General features: G+C 37.3%; 1 protein-coding gene across 1 annotated transcript in view; it reads right to left on the bottom strand.

Annotated features, from left to right (window-relative positions):
* Positions 1-24,880, bottom strand: part of MDGA2 (MAM domain containing glycosylphosphatidylinositol anchor 2) — a 797,493-nt gene that overhangs the window by 771,143 nt on the left and 1,470 nt on the right. The gene's annotated exons all lie outside the window — the stretch shown is intronic.

Raw genomic sequence — 24,880 nt, 5'->3', positions numbered from 1 at the left:
ATGAATATGTTAGTTTATATAGCTAAAGAGACTTTGCCAATGTGATTAATGCGAAGATTATCCTGGATTATCTTCCAATGGAAGGATCCCACAGAGTCACAATGGTTCCTATAAGAGCTAGGCAAGAATGTCAGAGTAGGAGAAAGATTTTAAGATGCTACTATTCTCCCTTTGAAGAGGGAGGAAGGAGCCTTAACACAAAAAGTGAGGGCAGCCTCAGGAACCTGGGATGAGGGGGCAGATTCTCCCCTAGAGGCCTCAGAAAGAACACAGCCCCACAGATACACCGATTTTAACCCTGTAAAATCCATTTCACTTTCTGACCTTCAGAACTGTAAGATAACAAATCTGGGCTGCTTTAAGCCACTAAGTTTATAGTCATTTGTTCTATCAGTAATAGGAAAGCAATGCACTGTTTTTACAAAAATAACATAGCCTGCATCTTTACATGATCCTTATAGCTATCCTTATAGTTATTTCTTAGAACTGTTTCACTCTTGAAAAACTATTTTTGCCTCTTTGCTATCTGCAAGAGTTTCTGTATCATCATCTTCATTTTTCTCCCACAAGTGAAAATTTTAAACAGAAAAAAATTGCTTTCAAGAACTTAATTTAAGGTAGACATGTCTGTTTTATTATTACACAATTTTTTAAGTTCTCATAAATCTAGTACCAATACTAACAAAGAAGTCTTCTCTGATCTCAACAAGATTCAGTCAAAATGTAACTGCCAATTGTTTCAAAAAAGATTAACATACAACACAAAAGGAGAAAAATTTCCTGTTTTATCTTTTTTTTTAAGATTTTGTTTTTATTTATTTGAGAGGGAAAAAGAGAGAAGGAATCTGGAGGGGGGCAGACGGAGAGGGAGAAGCAAACTCCTGCTGAGCAGGAAGAAGATGTGGGGCTGGATCCAAGAACCCTGAGATCATGACCTGAGCCAAGGGCAGATGCTTAACCAACTAAGCCCCACAGGCCCCCAGTTTTATCATCTTGAATGCAAAAACTTTCATTTCTGGAAGAGTCAATGTTAAATATCAAGATATAAATACACACAATATTTTTTATTTACTAAAGATGTATTGAGGACAGATTATCAAACTATTTTCATAAAACATACTTCAGGAATCTATATATTCAGTTTTTTAGGCTTTTTATGTATGTAAAATCAGCTTTAAGCTTTATATACATGTGCTTGTGTATATATATTTATATATGTATATATGTATATATGTATATTTCTATATCTATATATTTATATCTATATCTATAGATAGAGATATATTTATTTATTTATTATTTATTTAATTATTTTACTCTAAGACTGGAAGGACTAGCAAAGTGGTTGACCCTGCATTCTTTGGAGTCATTCTGCTTGGGTTTGAATCCCTTGTCTGCCACTTGCTAGTTTGGTGAACTTGGGAAGTTTATCCTCCCTATTATATTTATTATAATATTTATCCTCCCTAAGTTTGGTATCATAGTGAGTAAAATGGGGATAACAATAGTGTACTGTTCATCACGGTGTGCAGCATACATGTATTCATATAAAGTACCTGTCCTACCACAAAAGCAATTTCAATTATTTTAAAATGTTTTGGTTTTCTGTTTTACAACCCTTATCACAAAGTCTGGCACATGTTCAGCAAGTATCAGGTGATAGTTTGATTTTAGGAGAGAACTGCATCACAGAGAAGTTTTATATAAAATGAAATTGTTCAGGGGCACCTGGGTGGTTCAGTCAGTTAAACATCTGAATTCAGCTCACATCATTATCTCAGGGTTCTCGGATGAAGCCCCACATCGGGCTCCCCGCTCAGTGGGGAGTGTGCTTCTCCCTCTCCCTCAGCCCCTCCTCCTGCTCTCTCTCAAATAAATAAATTAGAAAAATAAAATAAAATGAAATTGCTCATGAATCTGAAATTTGAAGCTCGAATCCACTAGTTCTTTACGTCCTATTACATATGGTGTTCCAATATCTCAAATGGAACATATAAATGTTTCATCCATTTGCCAAAATGCATGCTACTCATAAGCCAGGAAGATTAAAAAGTCTATTTTTAATTGTGTTTGTGTATTTTGAGTCTGCACATATATTTTAAAGTCTCATCTTACAAAATCTGTCTCAAAGGTTTCTTATTAATTTCAGTGCATTATATTAGATGATCAATAGTAACATGTGACCTTTTTCATGGAATTATTTGATTTACTGCACTGCATGAATCTTTGTAATGTCATCTTTGGGATAGCTTTTCCCTATAATAATACATAATAACATCAGATATAAGCTAATAAGGTTAAAAAAAATCACAATTTCTTTCAATTCCACTTCACCATTTGACTTAGAGACTGGATATCGTAAGATATCTTGGATAAGTAAAACTGAACTGGAGAAACAAACCTTAGCTTTCTATAAACACTGCAGACAATATGATCTCCTTTTGTGGACAAAAGTAGTCATATTACCCATTTTGACAATTATACTATTCCATGCAGAGAATACTATTGGCATGATAAGGTGGCTTGCCTCTTCTCTACTACCATAAAATAACATAGAAATTTAAAATCCACGTGTCCCAAATATATCTTTTATAGCTGTTTTAAAAGCTTCTGGAACATAATGAATGAAACATTATGGAATGTTCCATGGAATATAATGAAACAGAGAATCAGCTGTATGCATTGTAGCATCTTTGTCATCCTTTTATTTTCTCTTCAACTCTTTAAAGTAATCATGATTAATACAGGCCCATTTTTAAAAACCTAGAAAACAATACACTATGACTACCATGTCAGATTGTGTCTGTCCTCAAATACCCACTCACATACACACAACTTTAAACTATGTTTCATGTGAATCCTCTGATTCTCTGCCTGTTCATGATGTACTATTTCACACTGTTAAGAGACATGAATACAGATTGTAGAGTTAGACATTTCAGCTTCTAATCTTGGCTTTGGCACTAATTAGCTACATAACTTTTCACAAATTATACAATCTGTCTGAGACTCAGTTTCTTCCTCTGAATTCTGGGATACTATTAAAGAAGTATTTTGAGAAATTATGAAATAAAATTTCTACCACATAGTTCATTTTGCAATAAATGGTATTATTATGGGCATGATTATAAACTTCTTTGTCTCTTCAATATTAGTATATGTTCTTTGAGGACAAAGATCATTCTCATAATTCTTAGAATGTTTTCCTGAATGTCTAGAAAGTAACACACTATATCTAATAATGATTTGCTCAATGAACAATTGTAACCAAAAAAAAGAGAACAATTAAGTACTAAACCATAATGCATTGAAAAACAAGTACAAGAAAAGCTCAAAGGATGGGATCTGAGTGGGCTAGTGTAGTCAGGGAAAGATCAATGGCAGACAGGACCAGAACTGGAAAGTGGATGCTTTTCCAGATTGTTAAGACTGATAAATAAAATTACACAATAGTCTCCACAGAACACACTTCAGAAGTATATTTCAACCTAAATGAAGTTTTCATATAATAGGCTACCTAATTTTCTGCTTTTTTCATGTGTGTTCAATACTTCTTTATTAAACCACCTTTAGACAAATTTTCTTTGGAATGCAAACAGAAATGGAGGAAAGATAACGTATTTTAACTTAAAATTATACCAATAACAATTGTCGTATCTAGAGCCACCATGTTAACAATGATGGTTTATCTATGTCTTCCAACCTCATGTGCTCTACCTAGAACACTTAATTCTTTAGAAATATCAGTACATTAGAAAATTTCTAAAATCAATTCTACAAAATATTTGTATACTCGTTGGATGACTTAATCATTATTTCTATAGTCCTAGTGGTTCAGAGTAACTTTGGATTTTCACCAAAAGACCTATGTAGTAATTTGTTCTTAAGGAATGAGGGGGAATATGCTTAACATAGGAAAAACTTTCCTACTGTTTGTTATCCTGAGACTTTACTGACCACATCTATGACAAATTTTGAGTTCATTCATAAATCTATCCATTCATTCTCCAACTCCAATAAAATAATTGTTGTGTCAGGCAAACTACAAAGTGCTCTATGTAGCATAAATGGTGAACAAGTCAGAGCAGTCCTCGTCCTTCTGAGTCACCCAATTTAGTGGGGAAGATACATATCAAACAAATTATTTCACAGATAAATACAGAAATACATGAAATACATGAAAACCACTCAGATAAAATATACAAAGCTATGAGAGGCTTGGCAGTGGGCTTAAATTTAAATCAAGTAGATGGTCATGGAGGGCTGCTCTCTTTTTAATCTGAGCATTGAAAAATCAGAATAAATTAAGCAGAGAGGACTGGGAGAAAGAAGGGAAATGTGATGGTTAATTTTATGTGTAAACGTGACTGGGTGGCCAGTTATTTGGTAAAACATTTTTGGGTGTTTCTGTGAAATTAATATTTAAATTGATAAAATGAGCAAAGCAGATGGTTCTCTCTAATATTGGTGGGCCGTATCCAATTGGTTGAAGGCTTAACTAAAACAAAAGGCTACCCCCCCAAAAAAATAAGAGGGAACTCCTCCTGTCTGACTGCCTTTGTGGTGGGACATCAGTTTTTTCTGGCCTTCAGATATGAAATGAAACACTGGTTGTTTCTGCCTCTCAAGGCCCCGGGCCTTTGGGCTGGAAGTATACCATCTGCTAAGTAAGCCTCCAGCTTACCAACTGCAGATCTTAGGACTTGTCATCCTCCATAATCACATGAGCCAAATTCTTATAATAAATCTCTTACCCTATAGATATAGATATAGATACAGATATAGATACAGACATCCTACTGATACTGCTTCTCTAAAGACCCCTGACTAATACAGGGGAGAAAATGTAAGAGCAAGAGATAAGCCTGTGCAATGACTGTGAAGCAGGAAAGAGTTAATGCTTTAACAGGATGAAATAAAAACAACTATGTCTCCACCACAACGCATAGAGAAAGAAGCAATTCAAGATGAGGCTAGAGGCAGGCACAACTGAATATGTAAGGATGAGCGTAGAGTTTCAAATTTACCTTCATAATGAAAAACTACAGAATGGTTTTTAAAGTAAAGAAGTGATATCATCTGATTTATGTTTTCAGAAGTCATGCAGGCTTTATGTACGGACGTGTGTATGAAGGTATGGAGGTGTATGAAGTAGGTAGGAGCTTGTTCACAGAAGTTGGGGGAGACCAGCTCAGAAACCAGTGCATCTACAGGGACAAAGTATTACAATGGTGTGGATCGGGGTGGTGGCATGAGTAGAGCCAAAACCTGTTTTGCAGGCCTGATCTCCAACAAAGGCGACAGACTGGTTACAGGGCATAAAGGAGAGGCCAGGTCAAAAGTAGGACTTCCAGGTGGATGGCATGAACAAGTGTATAGACACAGGTGACCTTTAATGAGAAGAGGAAGGCTGAGGAAAAAGATTTAGGCAAAGATCAAGAGTCCAACTTTTGACATATTGATTTTGATGCCTTTAAGCAACCTAAGTGGAAATGTGAATGCAGCAATTACCTATATTGGTCTGGAGGCCAGAACAAAGATCTGATATGGAGTACAAGTTTGAAAGTCATTAGACAGAGATGGTATTTAAAATGCCTAAGGCAACAGAGTACAGAGTGAGAAAAAAAAAGAGGGACAAGGACAGAACTCTGAGAATCTGCAATATCTTGCAATTAAGAAGAAGAACTAGCTAAGGATACAGAGAAGCATTATCTATTAAAGGGGTTTTTTTGGTTAGAGAGTATTATTATTTTCCTTTCCTATAAAGTACTATTAGGACATCTCAAATGTTTTTGGAATAAGGAAAGTTATTTACAGAAAACTTAAATATGGCCGATATTCTTCTCATCTATTATTCCTGAGAACAAAAGTTTTATTAGACATAATAAATTATTCACAGAGAAACCTGAACTTTCATTATATATACATAACAACCAATAAAAGTATCAGATGACATATAAATGTTTTTAAATTATATATAAAGAAGACTAACTCCAATGGTAGGAAATTTACTGAGTAATTTTCCTTTATCTTCAAATATTAATTTATCCAACATTTATAATATTTATATGTTCTTAAATAAAATTAGACTTTGATTTATAAGTGTAAAGCTTATAAAGATGGCATTAAAATTATTTCAAATTCATGTAATTATTTCTTGAGGGAAAACAAGTCCTGTCAAATACCAGCAAACCAGGAAAATGGAGGTTGTGTAAGAAAATAATATAATTTTTTAATAACTTTAAAAATTGCAAAGATCTTTCTGACATCATACACACACACACTTCTCTAGAAATTGACAAGTGATAGTGGAAAGAAAATATATCACTTTTAATTTTTTCAAAAATTTAAATGAATATGGACTATGACTCAAACTCAGAAATAAGGATCTCAAAAATCCCTAAAGAGGTGGCAGGTGTGGCCAACAAATTACCACACCACAAAGTCTGAGGCTGAGAAGAAAGAGGTATTGTCTGACAGACCATCTTCTCTCCATTTTCATGTCCCTAACTTCTAACAACCAATTCATGGAGCTACAGGTGGTAACGAGTGCTGTCCTGGCAGATTCTTACTATCCAGTAAGAATTGTAGATGGATCAAAAAAAAAAAAAAATTCTTACCATAAGAACTGAAATTGCCACAGTTAAGGTCTTTTAGAATAAAACATCCATTTTCTATAGAACACAAAAAACATAAACAAGAGAGCAGTTAACGAATTTCCCAGGAGAATAAAATTCGTTTATCAAGATGAACACTGTAGAAGCAATAGCTTTTTGCTGGGATTTGCTGAGATCGACGATGGAGATTGCCTGAGCTTCATGTAATTTTATCTATGTCTTACCTAGCTGAACTGAAATGATATACCAGAGGAAGGTGTACAATGTCTCAGGTACTTGAGAGTTTAGGGTAAGTAGTTAATTACCAGGAGTACAGAATTAGATGGTCATTTCTGGGAACTACCCATGCATTTGAGAAAGACAATGGGAAGCTGACAATTTTTTTTTTTTTTTACTTTGTTTGGCAGAAAACTGCCCTCCCCAAAGATGTCCACTTACTAATTCCCAGAAACTGTGACTATATTAGGTTGCATGTCAATAAGAAATTAAGGTTGCAGATGTAATTAAGGTTGCTAATTAGCTGACCTTAAAACAGAATATCCTGGATTATCAGGGTCAGACCAATGCAATCAGAGGGAGATGTGATTATGGAAGAAAGGAACAGAGAGATTCAACAGTACTAGCTTTAGAAATGAAAAAAACAGGCTAGGAGCCAAAATATAAGGACAGCCTCCAGAAAGTGGGAAGGGCAAGGAGGTGGATTCTCCCTTAGAGTCTCTAGAAAACAACACAGCTCTGCCTTGATTTTAGCCCAGTGAGGCCCATATCAGACTTCTGACCTACAGATCTATTAAAAAAAAAAAAAAAAAATGTATTTTTTTTGAAGTACTAAGTTTCTGGTTATTTGTTACAACAGCAATAGAAAACTAATACAATCATCATGTTTAAAGTGAAATATGAATGCCAGAGAGCCTCCTTGTCAGTAAATGAAAACAATCTCATTTCCTAAGAGGGTAAAAGAAACCTGAAGATCATGTCCAGAACTTAATTATAAGGTTAAGAGCTCTGGATACAGTTGAATTCATCTGAAAAGTGTGCAACATCAAAATAAAGGGCTTAATTGGGAAGATGTGGAGCCCTGGAAATTCAGGAAATGAACATCGTGTTTGATACACTCAACAATCTCAATCATCAGGCTCCCTGGACTCTATGTGTCTATAGAAGTTGTACACACCCTCCTGCCCAAGGCTAGTGCTTTCTGCTCTCTCCTTGAAGACAATTCAGATGACAATTCTCTGCAAGAGGACACAAGCCCCACTCAGGATTTACCACGATGTCCTCTCCTGCCTAACAGGCCAATAACTAGGAGTAAAGTCACAACTGGCTGGGGACACGCTGAGCCTACAAAGGGAGGAAAGCAACAATGGCTGACAAGAGCGACAGGACCTAGTGAACACTGCCCGCAAAGTCAGTAGAGTAACTTTGGGACTGAGTCTGTGGATGCTGGGTCAACAGGGAATGGAACATAAAGGTGGATAACCAGAATGAGTACAGAGCAAACAGCAGTAAACTATCAGGCTGACTCAAACTATAAGTTTTTCATCCTCTGCCATAATATATTCTGAAAGTATCTGAACTTACTGAACATTGTGTAAAATATTACATTAATCCCTTATATCAGTAACATTCTGTTAAGTGGGCCAAATAAGCAAAATGTGGCAAGTTCTTTACGGGCCTTGGTAAGACACATGTGATCAGAGGATAGAAAACAAACACCTTATCAGTGAAAGTGAAAGGCCTCAGTAATGCAAGGACAATGCTTCCAAAGAACGACTTATTGCATCTCACGTTGCTCATCAATAAGAAGGAAGCAAAATCCCTACCAGATACTCTTGATTCAGGAGGGATAGATCCCTGCCAGAAATACTACTCTCACCCACTTACCATATGCCACAGAAGGATACTGGTTTGGAATACAGGCTAGGCAAATCAAAGACTTTACAGAAGGAACAGATTGCACTGAAGAAATCCTGAAGCTTGGGCCATATGACCCCACAAACTCCACGATATTAGAAGTATTTTTGGTGGGAGAAGTCACCATGTAGAGTTCATGGAGAGCCCCAGAAAGAGAATCACAACATAGACACCTAAGGTTTTTGAGCAAGCCAATGCCATTTGCAACAGAGAATTAGAAATCATTTGAAAATTAGTTTATGATGTACTACTGGGCCTTGTTTAGGCAGAATGCCTGACCATAGCCTGTTATTATAAGCTAGATTTTGTCAGTTAAGTCATACAAGATCAAGCAGGTCCACTAGCAATCCATTTATTAGGTGAAAATGGTCCATCTGAGACTCAGCACCTGAGTATACAGAGAATGCACAAGTAAGTTAGACCCCTGCATCTACTGCATTGACCCTGGGTAAAAAGCACTGGCTCATTACCCTCCACTCATACCCATGACTCCATGAAAAGTCCCATATAACCACCAAGTCCAATAATGTTCCACGGATGGGTTGGCTTGGTATGTGGCACAAACTAAAAAGGTACTGCAACTGCCCTGAAGCTCCACTAAGGGATGTCTTCAAAGCCAGCAGAAAAGGGAAATTCACTCAATAGGCAGAGCTTCGGGAATCATACACTTTGTGTGGAAAGAAAGGTGGCTGGAGAATACACACACACACTCGCACGCACTTTGACAGTAGTGCATAAGTTGGCTGGCTGGTTGGATGGAGGACTGGAAAGAGAAATAACAGAATATCAGCAACAATACCTAAGGGAAAGAGACATGCAAATGTACCTATGCAAATGGGCATAAAGTCCACAGATCTTTGTCTTGCATGTTATTGCCCCCAACAGTGTATCCACCCTGAAAGAGGCATGTGGCATACTGCATTTTCTAAAGAAGCCTGTAACAGTTTCTCTAATCCCAGAAATCCTTCTTCTAATTTGAACATGACACTATTCCTATCAAGTGGTAGGATCTATATTCCCTTCCTTTCAAGCTAGGTGGACCTTTGTCTCTGCCTCAAACAACAGAGTTCCATAGAATTGATCTATGTGATCTCCCAGACAAGACCAAGAAACCACTTCTACCTTCTGGGATACATGCTTTCAAAATTCAGCCCCCATGCTTGTGATGAAGCCCAAACTATGAGAGAGCTCATATGGAGAGATCACTTATAGGTATTCCATCTGCCAACCCAGCTGAGGTCTCAGCTGCCAGCCAGAATCAACTACCTCGCATGTGAGTGATGTGTCCAGATGGTTCCAGTCTCCAGATGTCAAGTAATCCTCTGCTTTCAAGTCTTCCCAGGTAAGGGGCCAGAAACTATGGGGCAGAGATAAGTCATTCTGGCTGTCCCTTGTATGAATCCCTGGCCCACACAATCCATGAACATAACAAAAAGCTGTTTCATACCACTAAGTTGGGATGGTTTTTTACAGAGCAATAGTAATTACAGTAAGGCAATAAACAGCCTAATAGGCAGAATGACTTGACCAGTTGACATCAGTCAGCTTGCCATCAGTCACCACAGTATTGGTTCAATAGGTGCCAAGAAGGAAGCAGCCATAGAGAAACATATGGCAATATGCAGATACCAAGCAACAGAGGCTCCCTTTCATCAAGGCTTATCTAGCTACTGCCACTGCTAAGTGTCCAACTGACCAGTAAGATGGACCCTGATATACACCATTCCTGAAGGAGAATAACCAGTCTTTTGGTGGTAATTGACTACATTGCATCCCATTCATACATGAAGGAACAGAGTCATCCTGATTAGAACTGACATATATTCTGGGTATGGGTTTATCTCGACTGCCTAAAGGGTGTCTGCAAGCACCTCAATCCAAGATCTCTCAATATATGCAATCCACCCAAACAGGAGCCCTCATAAAATTGCACTAAACAAAGGGACCCACTGAAGAGAATAAGAAGGTATAACAATGAGTATATGATCATAAAATCCACTGGTTCTATTACATCATGTGCCACTCAAAAGCTATTGGCCTGACAGAATAATAGAACAGCCTTTTGAAAGAGCAGCTGATACAGCAATTTGAAGACAATGCCCTCAGTGGACTGGGCACCACATGCTCAGGATCTGGTATAAACCTAAATAATGACCATTATGTGGAGCTTCATCCCTAGTAAGTAGAAAACACAAGTCCAAGAGCCCCATTTAACTTCATTCCTAGTAACCTACATGGGATAACTGTGCTTTCAGTCTCCACAATTCTAAATTCTGTGCAGCTAAGATGTCCTGGTCCCCAGAGGGAGAACACTTCCCCCAGGGACAACAGCAAGAGCTTTGAACTCCTATGACTATTGCCAGCTAGCCACTGTGGGCTAAAGACAAATAGGCCAAGAAAGGAGACACCTCTCACACAGAGATAATTAACCCTGATTGTTAAGAAAAGGCAAGACTGCTGTAACACAATGTGAGGAGGGAAGATGACATCTGGTACCCAGAGACTCACTTAAATATCTGTTTACTCTCCCCTACTGATTCTGAAAGCAAAATGACTAATGCAGTATCTGTAGAAGCAGCCTGAGATGGGCATCGTGACCAGGATCCCAGGCCTTTCCTGGTCACTTCAGAGCTGCCAGCTGGGGGGTGGCTCTAATAGGGGTGGAAGAAAAGAGGGTGATGAATGTCAGGAGTGGTTCTGAGATCCAGCACAGCAGCAGGGGCTGAAGTTGATTCCACTAACTTATTTCTTATGTTTCCTTAAGAAAAGAAACTTGCTTCTAGAGGACCATTCCCCAATGGGATGAACTCTCATAAGCAACCAAAATCAAACACCATAAAGAATGACATCTAGAGGGCGCCTGGGTGGCTCAGTTGGTTAAGCGACTGCCTTCAGCTCAGGTCATGATCCCAGGGTCCTGGGATCGAGTCCCGCATCGGGCTCCCTGCTCTGCAGGGAGCCTGCTTCTCCCTCTCCCACTCCCCCTGCTTGTGTTCCCTCTCTCGCTGTGTCTCTCTCTGTCAAATAAATAAATAAAATCTTTAAAAAAAAAAAAAAGAATGACATCTAGAAAACGTGATGCATCATTCAGAATCCCTTCTACATGAAGACACCCATTCTCCCAGCTTCTGAGAGTATTACCTGCTGATTGCTTCCAGTTGATTCCTCCCAGGATTTGCCTTCAACCAAAGGGAACCATCTCACCCAGAGGCAGCATACATCCAACAACTAGTAGAAAACTGGGTACAAAGGACGTTTCCTCTATCTGGGACATCTCTGAAGGTCCAACCCAACTTCAGAGTACCCATCAGCTCAGCTTAGGACTCTGTTGCAACTGAATGATAGTTCAACTTCTCCCTCTATTCAATCTAGGCTCCCTCCCTCCCTTATAGGTGTTGTTCCCAAGAGCACTCCCTAATGAACCATCTGCATGTAAGTTTTCCTCTCTGTTCATTTCCTAGGGAAACCAACCTCTGACATGTAGACACCTCATTCTGCCTTGATCCATCCTACTAGTTCCCATGACCTCAGCCCAATCTCCTGTATATCTCCTGTAATAACAATGAATCTATTCCAGTGCATTCTGCCTATTTCTAGGCCAGTACTATGACCAGGCTATACCAGCTCCTCCCCATGCTATCTGAAATCTAAGCTCCCAGAGCAGCACACAGTAGTAGGTCAGAAGTTTGCTTTAACGGTTTTCATGTATTTGCTTTATCAATAACTTCCCATCTATAGAAATGCTGAATCTTTCATTAATAATGAGGAAACCTCTGCAATGCCATGATAATTGTTGGGAGGATGACAGCTATGTACAATGAATGAGAAGCAGTCAACAGTTAAGCGACCAGAAAATATTCTTAGAGCAATCTTAGAATAATCTTTGAAAATATCTAGACATTAACTTTTCTCACAACTAAAGATATTTAAATGGCATTTTCAGATTCACAAGATATCTCAGCCTTTATTTTAAGAATCTTTATTCCAGCTTTTTTAGACTTTCATCTGAATGATTATTAATTGTTAATATTATATAGTATTAAAATAAATGATAAACTGTAACATATAGAAGCACTTAAATCTTAGGTATATAATTTTATACCTAATTCATTAAGACACTATCCACCTTCATCCAAAATAAAGTATGTATCTAAGGGATCACAAAATACAAAAATTTGAAGTGGAGAAAGACAAAAACAGGGTGTACTATCTGCTGTTAAGTACTCCCAAATATAGTGTTAAATGTGTGAGGTAGTAAAAACATAAAATCTATGATTAAACTCTTTTGAAGTTTGATTTGACTCATCTTTGACTCTATACCTTTACAGAGGCTTACAGTTTAATTTGAGATTCTTAGATCACAAAACACATGGGGTGTGTTAGAGCATGTGACTTTGATTTCAGAGTTGTGAGTTCAAGCCCCATGTTGTAGGCAGAGTTTACTTAAAAACAAACAAAACAAAACAAAGAAACTTAAAAAAAAAAAGATTACAAAACACGTGATGGCCTACTCCATTTGACAATACTATCATAATTTTCAGTGTGCAAAAAGTCATATAATCTCAAGAGTTTCAAGTATCTGGCTCAGGTATGAAGAAGTCACTGTTTAGAGAAAAATTCACTAAATTAATGTTTCTCCATGTTCTTAAAGAGGTTTGACTTGAAAATACAACAAAAACAACACAGTCATACTCCAGAAAGAATTAATGAATTAATGAAATGTGAATGTATAATAAACTTCAGGGCATTGCTCTTTGCAGCCAGACTGAATTAAGAGTTAAAGTTCTAAAGGCTCCATTGCCTCTGAAAATTTAGGGGGTGATTATCAGTTAAAGAAAACATCAGCTGCTTAGAAATGCATGGCACTACAGCCGAATATAATACCTTTCCTGTTCTCTCTTGAAATGGTTTCCTATCGAAGCAGTTTCTGTATCAATCACACAATAGCCAGAATGGTACAGGGTTATACTATATGACACAATCACTGCATTCAAAAAACATAGGAAAAAAATGGCTTTTATGGCAGCAAATGCTGTAGCTAAAAGCCTAAAACAAATCACGAAACTGCACTAATTTGTAAGCTTTGAGGTTTGAGGAACTCACTGGCAGCTAAGAGAAGGACAGAGCTTGCAATCAACTGTCCTCTTGAGCACAACAAGATTTTTAAGAAAAGGAACCCGCTGATATAGTCCCCTCAATTAACTCAGCGCAAAAAATGCCCAAGCAATACCCGGAGGGAACTCAAGGCAAAATCAGGCCAAATATGACATTTAACTATCAATCTTACCAAGGCCAGTGATTGTTAATCAGCCTGGGGATAAAATAAAGTAGTACACTTGACAGTGGTTATTTTTTATAAGCACATGCCTACTATTTTACATGGAACAAAAGAACTACTTCTGCAGAATATCTAGTAGAGTCATGTCTTCATTTTTACAGGTCACTAATTATGAATAAGCTTAAAATATCCTATCAGTCCAAAAATAAATTATACCAGAGAGAGCCCTCAATATGGGAATTTCAGTTCTAAAAAGAAAGGGGGGAAAAAAATCCAAATTATAAATCCTAACCTTCTTTACTAAGAAAGAAAACTGTATGATATAAAATGCTGACATTAGCTACCTATATATTTTTCTCAGGCAAAAAGCTAGAATTTATCATCCAATTTGCATTTCAAATATATATTGTTTGAGATAAGTTTCATGCATGGAACAAAATGAGCTAACTAACTTGCATGTTTTAATCATAGTAAGTTATAAACACATACATACATGAATGTAACTTAGTAATACACACAAGTATACAAATGTTTATTTTTACATATACTTCATATCTAATTCCAAATTTAGCCACCAGTAACTATCTGATGCTTATTTAATTTCTCAACCATCTCATTCAAAGACTGGAGTATAGCACAACATATATAAAACTCCTAGTACAAGCTGTGGCAACAGTAGGCACTTAATAAATGGCAATTATTCTATGAAAAAATTACTATATCCTATTTTTTATTATTTTTCAGTAATAGAAGGAAAAAGAAGGCAGATAATCCAAGTTACTTAAATTTAGTTTATGGACAAATTTTACTATCCTCATTTGAATACAGGTATGTCTGATGCTCTAAAAGCTCCCTAGAAAAGGGGAAAAGACCTACTATAAACAACTGGCTAACAGACAAGAGGGATGGTCTTCTCAGTGTACCAGTAACACTGGGCTTGAAGTGTATTCATCACTGTATCGGAAATAAAATAAACTGCATGTGTAGTGCTGTTATGCAGCTAAGAAACACTGCTCTTCTATCAATTGCAAAAAATAGAAGGAAAGAGAAGTAATGTGAGCTTCTAGAGGTAATACTGTAAACTGGTGAACAATAAGAACATGAAAATATCACAAAAGGATATTTAAAAACAAAACGGAAGTTAGGTAAGAGATTGCATGCCCTGTTGTCAACACTGAATCAGTGTCACCTTTGCAAGGGAAGCTGGAAAGCCACCCAATTCCTCCCACTTAATCTAAAGTGTAGCTACTAACCCAGGACATCCACTCTATGAATATACAAACACACTCACACATACACACATACTTAAATACAGTTAATATATGTGAATATATTTTTAGAGCATATACATATATACCCTGCATATAAATATATATTTGTAGTGTGTGTATATTTATATCTAGATAAGACATAGATTGATAGATAAGATTCTTTAACCATTCTCTGAAACTGGAGAGGTGGTTAAACATAAAGTTTTCCAAGTACTTCTTTGCATAAGTAAGCTTATAGATCTGAGGCATTAACAAATGAGTTTTTAATGATGACAGAAAACTAAAAACTTATATGCTTTTGGAAATGGTAACCCAAATCACATATAATTAGAATAGAGTTCAACGGTAAAATTACAAAATCACAGTGAGCAGAACGAAGGCCACTTCCAACCCCAGCTGCTGCAACTGGAGGGATGTTTGCAGTGAAGCACAGGAAATAATCAGAGAATAAGTAGCCTCTGAATAAAAAGGCTGCAGCCCACTGGGAGATATTCTTGTCTTAGGCAAAGAATGGGAAATTTCTAAACCCCAGTCTTCGCAGTGATGATGTCATCATGTAGCTTACAATATTGCAGAGAATGGTCATAATGGAAGAGAGTTGTATCTCCTATGCAATTATACATAGATCAATCTATGCATGATAAAGTGAGAACAAAATTAGCCAAAGATTGAGCTTTGATTAATTGTGAAGTAAGACTGAAAACTTTAAAATTCAAATAGCAGCTCTGTACAGGGAAAGGGGACAGGTGGAATAGTCCAGTATGAACAATGAACCACATGATAAATATAAGTGAATAAAAGAATAAGGGGAGAATCACAATAACAGTGTAGAATAACCATGAAAAACAAAGAGCAACTTCAAAACCAGGATAAAAATATTAACTATATTGTCTGTTGATAAGAACTTCACTAATTCTGAAATACTGAAGTAAGACTGACAACTCCAAAACTACACATCAGTTAAATCTGTGCACACTACAGAATCTACTGTATGTATACGCTTATAGTGACTTCCCTCACAAAGCCAGTATTGTTCATTCCACATAAGAGGGAAAATTACTCTCAACTAATAATTTTGTTGTCTATTTAAAGTCCTGAGAAAATATGCCTTTTGGTTTCATTACAGAGATACCTGACCAATATTCCCAAAAAATATCTAACCAATATCCTGGCACTCAAATGACTAGCTTAATTAATTTTCCCATCTAATTAGTTATATGAATAGGGATTATTGACGTGAACTACCTCTCACCCTCAAAAACACAAGGTTTGCCAAGTATAATTAAAATGCATTATGTAGAAAAATGTTTTCTTATATATGTAGCTGTCACAGTTTAATGTTGAAAAGATCCTAGCCTTTTCAGTTAATTCTAAAGATTTTTTTTTTTTAAATGATTAGTTGAGTAGGTGAGAAACAGCAATTTTGGTCACTTTGGATCAAAATTAAATGCTACACAATAAATACGTGATAGCCTCATTTTATAATTTACTCTCATTTTCCCTGTTTTTATTTATACACTATCAAATATTTATATTTCTACAAATAATTCCTACTTTTTTCCTAGTTTACATTTATAGACTGCTAATTTTCAATTAGTCTCAAAATGACAGGATATTAGGAATATTCTTGCTCCTTGATACAAAAGCAAGATTTATATATACATTTGAATACACATATGTAAATAAACTCATAAAGCTTAGGTTACACTAATATTGAGTGGGGCTCTTAAATGAGGGAGGGATAGGAGCTTCCCACTGCCACCCCCACCAGTAAGGAGCAGAAGGAGAAATTCCAGGTTTATGCAGATTGAGAGAAGGAGGTTAGCCTGAGGAGCAATATCAGCTACATGTGCATACAAGATGCAATATCAAGTAGCCTTTGCATGCACAGGTTAATATTAGATACACTGTTTTAAAATATACTACTTATTTTCTGCTAGGCTGACACACTGGAATATTGTTTCCAGAAAAAATTACTTGCTCTCTGTTACTTTCTAGCCCCTTACGCTGTTCTAAGAACCAAATGGCCGTCCTGTTATGAGGTCCAATTCCTAGAGCACCTGAGAATACTTTCTTAAGAAGATGGGGAACACTTTCCACATACTTTCCCTCTATCCCAGGTATAAAAAAGCAATCATACATTTTTATTCTTGCCTTCCTTTATGTAACAGCTCTCTTTCTAGGAGTTTACTAGATGTGGAAACTAATGGATAGAAAATTAAGATTTTTGTCTATGGTCACCCAGTAAAGCAACAGCTGAACAAGAAGCAAGCCCAAGTTGACACAGTTTTCTACCACATTTGTGCTGCTTTGCACAAGGATAAAAAATAATAACGAAGGCACATGTCTCTCTTTTCATAAAGGCAATGCATTCATCTCCCAGGCTATACATTTGTAAAAATCAACATATTTCAAGTCATTCTGGACCCATAGTCCACTGCTCCTAAGTAGTAGGCACTCTAAAAAGGCTTTGAAAAGTCTTTTAACTCCAAGAAGACCTGCTGTGTAGGTTCAAAGCTTCCTATGGTTGCCTAGAATTGGGAAGGGCTCAGTATTCCCCAGGAACTTTAAACACAACTGTCTTATCTTCTAATGAGCAGGCAATCGGCTTCAAACTGAATAAACCCCAAATCCTGGTGGACCTAAATGTCTGAGCAAGTTCTAGAGTATCACACAATGAAATTTGTTTTCCAGACTTACAGACTTCTCTGGGGGATGGGAGAGGTTAAATGACAGATAACATCTTTCTAGTTGGGGCATACTTTGGAGAAATAGCTTAGACTTTCTTAGATATGCATTCTAGAGTTATTTTTCTTTCTGCACCACTATTCCTCCAGCTGGGATCCATGCTGTAGCAGTGTCCTTTCCTTCTTTGTTACCTATATTATGCCAACCCACTTTCAAGGCTCAACTTATGATGTATCGGCTTTTTCAAGTTTCCTCCAACCATGACACCACCTGTAATTGCTCTCTCTTGTTTAGGCACAAACATATATATTTTTCATAGTCTTACTTTGTTTTCCATTTAACTTTATCTCTACACAGCTACATGTGTTATCCACAGCAGTTATACATTAATTTGTTGACTGAATTTCCAGAACTTACCCAACATCTGCCCAGAATCCGTGCAGAATTCCCACTGCCCATACTGTCTGAGAAGTTGTATATCCTCCTCAGATTTTTCTATCCTTTTCGGGATACACACAGGAGCCTCCTCCTCTTCAGGAGGAAATCTACCTGAGGCAAGTTATGGACTCAGTATCCAGGTCTACTCAGAATAACAGATAGAATGCCCTGATGCTTAATCTGTGCCTCTCTCTCCTTATGTACCTGAGTCATACAATTAATTAGCAGGCAGGATAATCTGGTCCACAGGGACTGCAGGCTCTATTTAGGAGTTCCTTATCTTTCCCTTTCAGATCAGAAAAATCTCTCTAAAGACATTCTTCTGTCAAATGGCAAGCATTTTACTTCTTCTGTTTGACACACATGAACAAAGTTCTGATTACTTTAGGAAAAAATGATTTGGCTTTCACCATTACTTAAAGAGCAGATACAGTTTTCTAACAGCATCTTCTGGCTGACATCCTATTTTCTACTTACCTCTTTGAGCTCTCAGCTGGTTTTTGTGCTGTCCTTTAGGACTCTGGGAGGCCTGGCTATGAACCAACCTTTCCTCTTTCAGAAAGACATGTTTCCCTTTCCACAGAATCACTCAATTATTTTTATCCCTCCCATTCTCATTACAAAAAATAAGACAAAAAATATGCTGCTTGTAGATATGGTAACATGTCACATGCTTGACCCCATCTGTCAAGCACACAGCAATCTTTAGTATAGCTTTGAGTGGGAACAGTAAGAAACTGATGTCTCTTATTTTTATGAAAAGTTATGGAGGTAGCACAGTAAAAGACAAAAAGAATAAGTTACATCATAATTTCCAGTACCCTTGCTCCTACCTAATAATATGTGTTTAATTAATGTATTTATAGTAAATGTGTAATAGACCAAAGACACGTTCCTAATATTTGAAATCCTTTTCTGTGATTATAAACCTGCAGGGAATGCACGATTTGGATTATGAAGTGAAAATCATCTTCTTATTGAATTCAACCAATGATATCAACAGAAAAGGAAATAAAGTGTTTTAAAACCAAGATTAGAAAAGGCATAGCATCGGGCGCCTGGGTGGCTCAGTTGGTTAAGCGACTGCCTTCGGCTCAGGTCATGATCCTGGAGTCCCGGGATGGAGTCCCGCATCCGGCTCCCTGCTCAGCAGGGAGTCTGCTTCTCCCTCTGACCCTCCTCCCTCTCACGCTCTCTCTCATTCTCTCTCTCGCAAATAAATAAAAAAAAAAAAAATTAAAAAAAAAAAAAGAAACGGCATAGTATCTTGGAAAAGAAGTAAGAAACTAATAATACAAAGAGCTTAACTGGGATCAGTACAAGGTGGTACAGTTAAGAAAGAAATGGAACTGTACTAGTATAAAATGGAAAATAAGTGCATGCCCCAATAATGGAGCATGAGGGACTCTAAAGAAATCTCACAGCAACATACGACCACCAATTTGACTGTCATATTGTGTCTTAAATTAGTGGGAAGATTCAATGACATCTTAAAGTCTCTTCTCACTTAGAACTTTATGATTGTATAGGCCCAAAAGTTTATTAACTGGATTTGAAAATAAAAACAGAATACAGTTTTCTATGAATGCAATCATTTCTTCAGTCTGCTGTAAGTAGTATATTTACACTGACACTCACCGAGACAAAGAAATGAAATTTCATTTGTGGGACTGTTCAGTGAACAGCAATTACAACGAAGCTGAAAATGTTCACCCTATTCATACTTGAAATGCACTCAATAGAATACTTTTCTTGTCTTTCCAAAATAGCCAAAAAGGAGCGTAAGACATGCTCCATTTTAGCTCAGACCTGATAGCACATACCCTTAGTTTACTGCAGCTGCTAAAGAGCACCAGCCTCAATACCAGGACCAGGTGGGTATATTTGCTATTTGCCTTTGCCTTTGTAGGTTACAAGGCTTAAAATCAACTCTTTCAAGACTCTTCCCAAAGCACGAGCACCAGGCCAAATAATGTGAATGACAAATCACCTCTACAGCTGGAAAGCAACCCAGGACCACAGTTCCTAACACTGTCTTAAAAAGACATAAACCGAACTCATAAGTCTCATGCCGGTAAGTCCCGTCTCCATGAGGCCTACCACAATCACATCAAAACAGTAAGTTTTAAAAGAATACAGAGCATGTTCTTTCAGAAAAGTTTGCTTGTACCCTGCTTCTCAAAGAAGATTTAAGATGGTTCACCTTATAAAACAAAAACCAAAATAATTCTACAGTATCAATAGGAAGAGTAAGAACTAGAGATAATAAAATTAAGCCAAGAAATCAAGATCATGAAAAATGCCGTCCTTGGATTTCTTTTGTGATATCTATTCACCAGTACTTCATCTCTAAACGTTTACCTCTGATTCTTAATTATCTGAACCCTGGAATCCTTTCTGACTTATTCTCTAGAAAATCATTCCTTAGGCGTGATGTACAACCTGCCCAATCTAAAATACTTAATAGCCCACTTAAGGACTTTTCTAGGGATTTATAAGACATGAGAAAGTAATACTATATAAAATAATGTGCCCATTTTGCATGCGAATTCTCAGTAACATGGCCACAAGGATGACTCTGAATGGACAAAAATAATCCTGATACAAAGGACAGCTCACTTTTCCTTGTGATGGTGGCCAAGGTGCTGACGTGACAATATTAGTCTGTGAATGTGTATGAGCATGTAGAGACAGCGGGGTGAGGAGGGGGAAGACAAAAAGAGCTGACTATACGTGGTAGAGCTTTAGATTGATTTTTTTTTCAGCAACACTTATTAAAGTCATATCCCCCTCTCCTCCCACAGGCTGACACCCTAAATATGTGTTCAGTCAAAAGCAGTATATGATATAACAGGGTCTCTCCACACTCAAACTGGACAAAAATTACAATTCAGTGCACTTGGGATAACTTTGCCATGAGGATGGCAATATCCTGGGACTGGATGTAATGGTCAACAGACATTCCAGAGCAACCTTATCCTTTTGGGTCAATCTGTCCATTCAGATTCAACCCACTGTCTGAAATAACTTCCAGATCCTTCCTTTCCACCTTATTCCCTGATTCTCAATTCCACCAACTCTTTTCTATACAGCTACTGCCTGGGAGGTTATTCCTGAATTATGTGATATTAATTGATATTACTGGAATTGAGTGAATATAGCTTGCTATAATTGATATTACTGGAATTGAGTGAATATAGTATGTTTGATAAACTTATCTATTTATTGCTTCCAGCACATCCTAGGAGCTATTTATAGAGGGTGCATTAACCATTTCAGGATACCTAGTCATTGGCTGATTTAGCTCCCATTAAAAACTACTCAGACTTAGACTTTTATTTTGTTTTTCATTTGTAGATCTGTCTTGTGCTAATGCATTTATAATCTTTTATGAGCCTCCTTGGAAATTAAGGGCATGATGGGTCAGAAGTAAAAATACAGTATGTAGCAATAGAGCTGTTTTTTTTCTTTTTTTAGCAAAACAACTGAGAAGTTTATGGGAGATACGATTCTCAGTATGATGCCTTATCAACAGGATCTCTAGAAACACAGTTCGGGAGTGCCTGGGTGGCTCAGTAGGTTAAGCATCTGATTCTTGATTTCGACTCAGGTCAGGATCTCAGGGTCATGAGATGGAGCCTCATGTCCCACTCGGAGCTCAGCACAAAGTCTACCTCAGATTCTCTCTCTCACCTCTCTCCCTCGGCTCCTCTCCCCACTCTGCTAAATAAATATATAAAATCTTTAAAACAAAAAGAAAAGAAAACATAGTTAAACAGCCCAGACAATTTATGATGCAGAATAACTTACAAAGAAAACTTTTAAAACTAGGAAAATGCTTTGGATCACTTGGCTCTAGGTACTTCAGTCAAGTATACACATAGCTGAGGTTTATTATGACCCTTGATGCTATGTTTAATCAGTTATCCTAAACCTAATACAAGGCAAGTCCAACAAAATAATGCCAAAAATGGATACCATTTCATTGTTCATTTAATGACTTTGGTTTTCAGTGTAAGTAAAATTAAAATTAAAACAAAACACTAAAATCCCAAGAGTATTCTCAAGAAAAATTCTGAATGCAAATAACTTTCTAAAATTCAAGAAAGTAAAATCTATAACTCAAGAAAAATGGACTTCAAAAACTACACAAATACAGATATCTCCAAATGACTATTATCCATCAAAATAATTAACAGTTGTTTTAGGAAGTCCGCATCAAATTTCCTGATGCTGCTCTATTATAAAGAATTCTTTTTCTGCAATCTTCCTTTCAGAAGTGTTTTCAAACAACTTATATCACTGTAATGTCATTTCTGATATGGAGTATTTAAGAAATAAACAGGAAAAATGTCAGTTTTTAAGTGTCTTTTTTAAATGACATCAGAATTATCGGAGGAGGGAAGGGTAGACAGACATATAAATTGGAGGATAATCTCCATTACCCAAATGTCACACATGCAAATCTCATCCATTGTGCAGTTAGTTTGCTAAGCAATGTCCCTAGATAAATGACAATAAATTCGAAGGTCTATAGCATAAACTTTTACACATAAGTACTGCACATGGTGCCAAGCTGATTGAGCACAAGAGAAAGAAGATTACATTAACTCAAAACAATATCATCTGTGCCTTAAAACAAATACTCTCAGTTACAAAAAAAAAAAAAAGAAAGAAAGAAAGAAACTGAATTACTAAATCATGAAGTTAATTTGAGGCTACAATGAAATAATTTTGCTTGAATTACATATAATTTTTACTTCTTCTTTAACCTGGCTACTAGAGAACAATATTAAGAAATAATACTTTGTGTGTAACATGAATGGTTTTACATTAGCAAATACAGACAAAGGGATAAAGTGATAACAGATTTTTATGGTAGCAAAGTTCCTATGTAGGTCTTTAAAGTCTCTGTTTATAATTGCCCTGCTTTTTCATTTATTCATCTTCAAGGCTCTTCATGTAAGATGTTCAAAACACATCTATAACCTTACACTAACTCTTCTATGTCCTTTTCACAATTGATCAATATTTTATACCCAAATAAAAATAAACTGTTCTCTTCACTATAAACACTTTCACAAATAAAATTCAAACTACTTTAGATCAAGAAAGGTCATAATTTACACAGTCAAAGCAATGGAATGTGAAGTCCATATTGGTGGTTCTCAGACTTCAGCAAGCATCACAGTCATTGCTGGGTCCCACACTGAGAATTTCTTATTTAGAAAGTCTGGTGGGGGGGGGAGGGTTCAAAATTTGCATTTCTAACAAGTTTCCAGGTGACGCTGATGTTGAAGGTTAGAGGTTCCCACTATGAGAACCTAACTTGTGCTAAGACATATATAAAAAGTAACACATAAATATATTTGTTCACCCACCTAATAGCTGTGGCATTTATAAAGACCAGGGATGCTGATTAATTTTCACACAAAACCCATTCTATTCCAATGCCTAATGCCCACATCAATATTAAAAGAAAACAGAAAAAAAAAAAAAAACACCACTTTCCTCACAATGATCAATCAGTTCAGTAGCAGAACTGCCTCCCCCTTTGTTGTCAAGCAACATGGACATTATCTCAATGCAAATGTTTCCTACTTATCTCCACTCCTAGATCTTACCCTTTTCCCCTGCCCAACATGAAACTTGCCAGGACAATAATCTGAATGACAAAAAGTGACAGGAAACTGGTACCATGCCTTTCTAATCCAGACATTTCTAGCATGTTCTGTCCCCCCAATCTTGTTAACTTCTCATTATCTCCTACACACACACACACAAACACACACACACCCACAAATATACACACAGTTCGTGGTTTTTCTAATCCTTTTAGCTGGGATGATCAGAACAAATGGAAGAAAGAAGACTTAGACATGGGATAAAAGGAATCCAGACTCCCCCACGCTAAGGAACAGCTCCTTGAAAAGGCTCAATCTCCAGCATTCCTCCATCCCTAGAATCTTAGCCACTCTCAGATGCTCAGGGACATCCGAGTCCAGCAGAAGTCAAAAGAGCAGTAAATGAATTCCTGCCTTCCTCAATGCCCCACCTCCTGCTGTCAGCCAAGCAAAAAGATCTGCCTGGAGTCTCAACCTCTCTCTTATACACACACACCACCACCACCACGACCACCATCAAGCAAGTTCTCTTTCATTTGGGAAAGAGGGGGTGGATAGGGAAAGGAAATTAAAATGTGTATAAGTGGGAGAAAGTGAAATTTTCCTGGCCCATGCCAAAAAGGGAACTAGGAAGACAGGAAAGGGGAGTGGCAGATGGAGCTCCCCACTCCAGACCCCCTCCGGACCACCCCCACCCACTGCTCAGCCCAGGAAGAACACAGTGGAGACAGAAAAGGCTCCCTTTAGATCTCCCACATCCTCTTCCAAGCAGCTGCCCAGGGCACACTCCACATTCCCAGAGAGTTTGAGTATTCAAGGTCCCCCTGCACCCACACCCTCTCTGCAGTAAGTTCTAGGGTCTGCAGGGAGAGCTCTGACATTTCCACAAACACTCATGCCCTTTGCCCCGGGGACAGCCATTGACCTAGCACTGCAGTGCTGGGGTCCAAACCCCCCAGCGATAGATACCAAGGGCAGCAGGTTGATTTCCAGTACACATGGACCCTAGGGGAGTTGTGGGAGAGTCTTGGCCTGCTGTACTCTCAAGAG

The sequence above is a fragment of the Mirounga leonina genome, unplaced genomic scaffold, assembly GCF_011800145.1.
Source record: "Mirounga leonina isolate KUSES-001 unplaced genomic scaffold, KU_Mleo_1.0 Mir_82, whole genome shotgun sequence".
In the NCBI taxonomy this organism is placed as follows: domain Eukaryota; kingdom Metazoa; phylum Chordata; class Mammalia; order Carnivora; family Phocidae; genus Mirounga; species Mirounga leonina.
The sequence above is the reverse complement of the archived record's forward strand: the minus strand, read 5'-3'. Positions and strand labels throughout refer to the sequence as shown.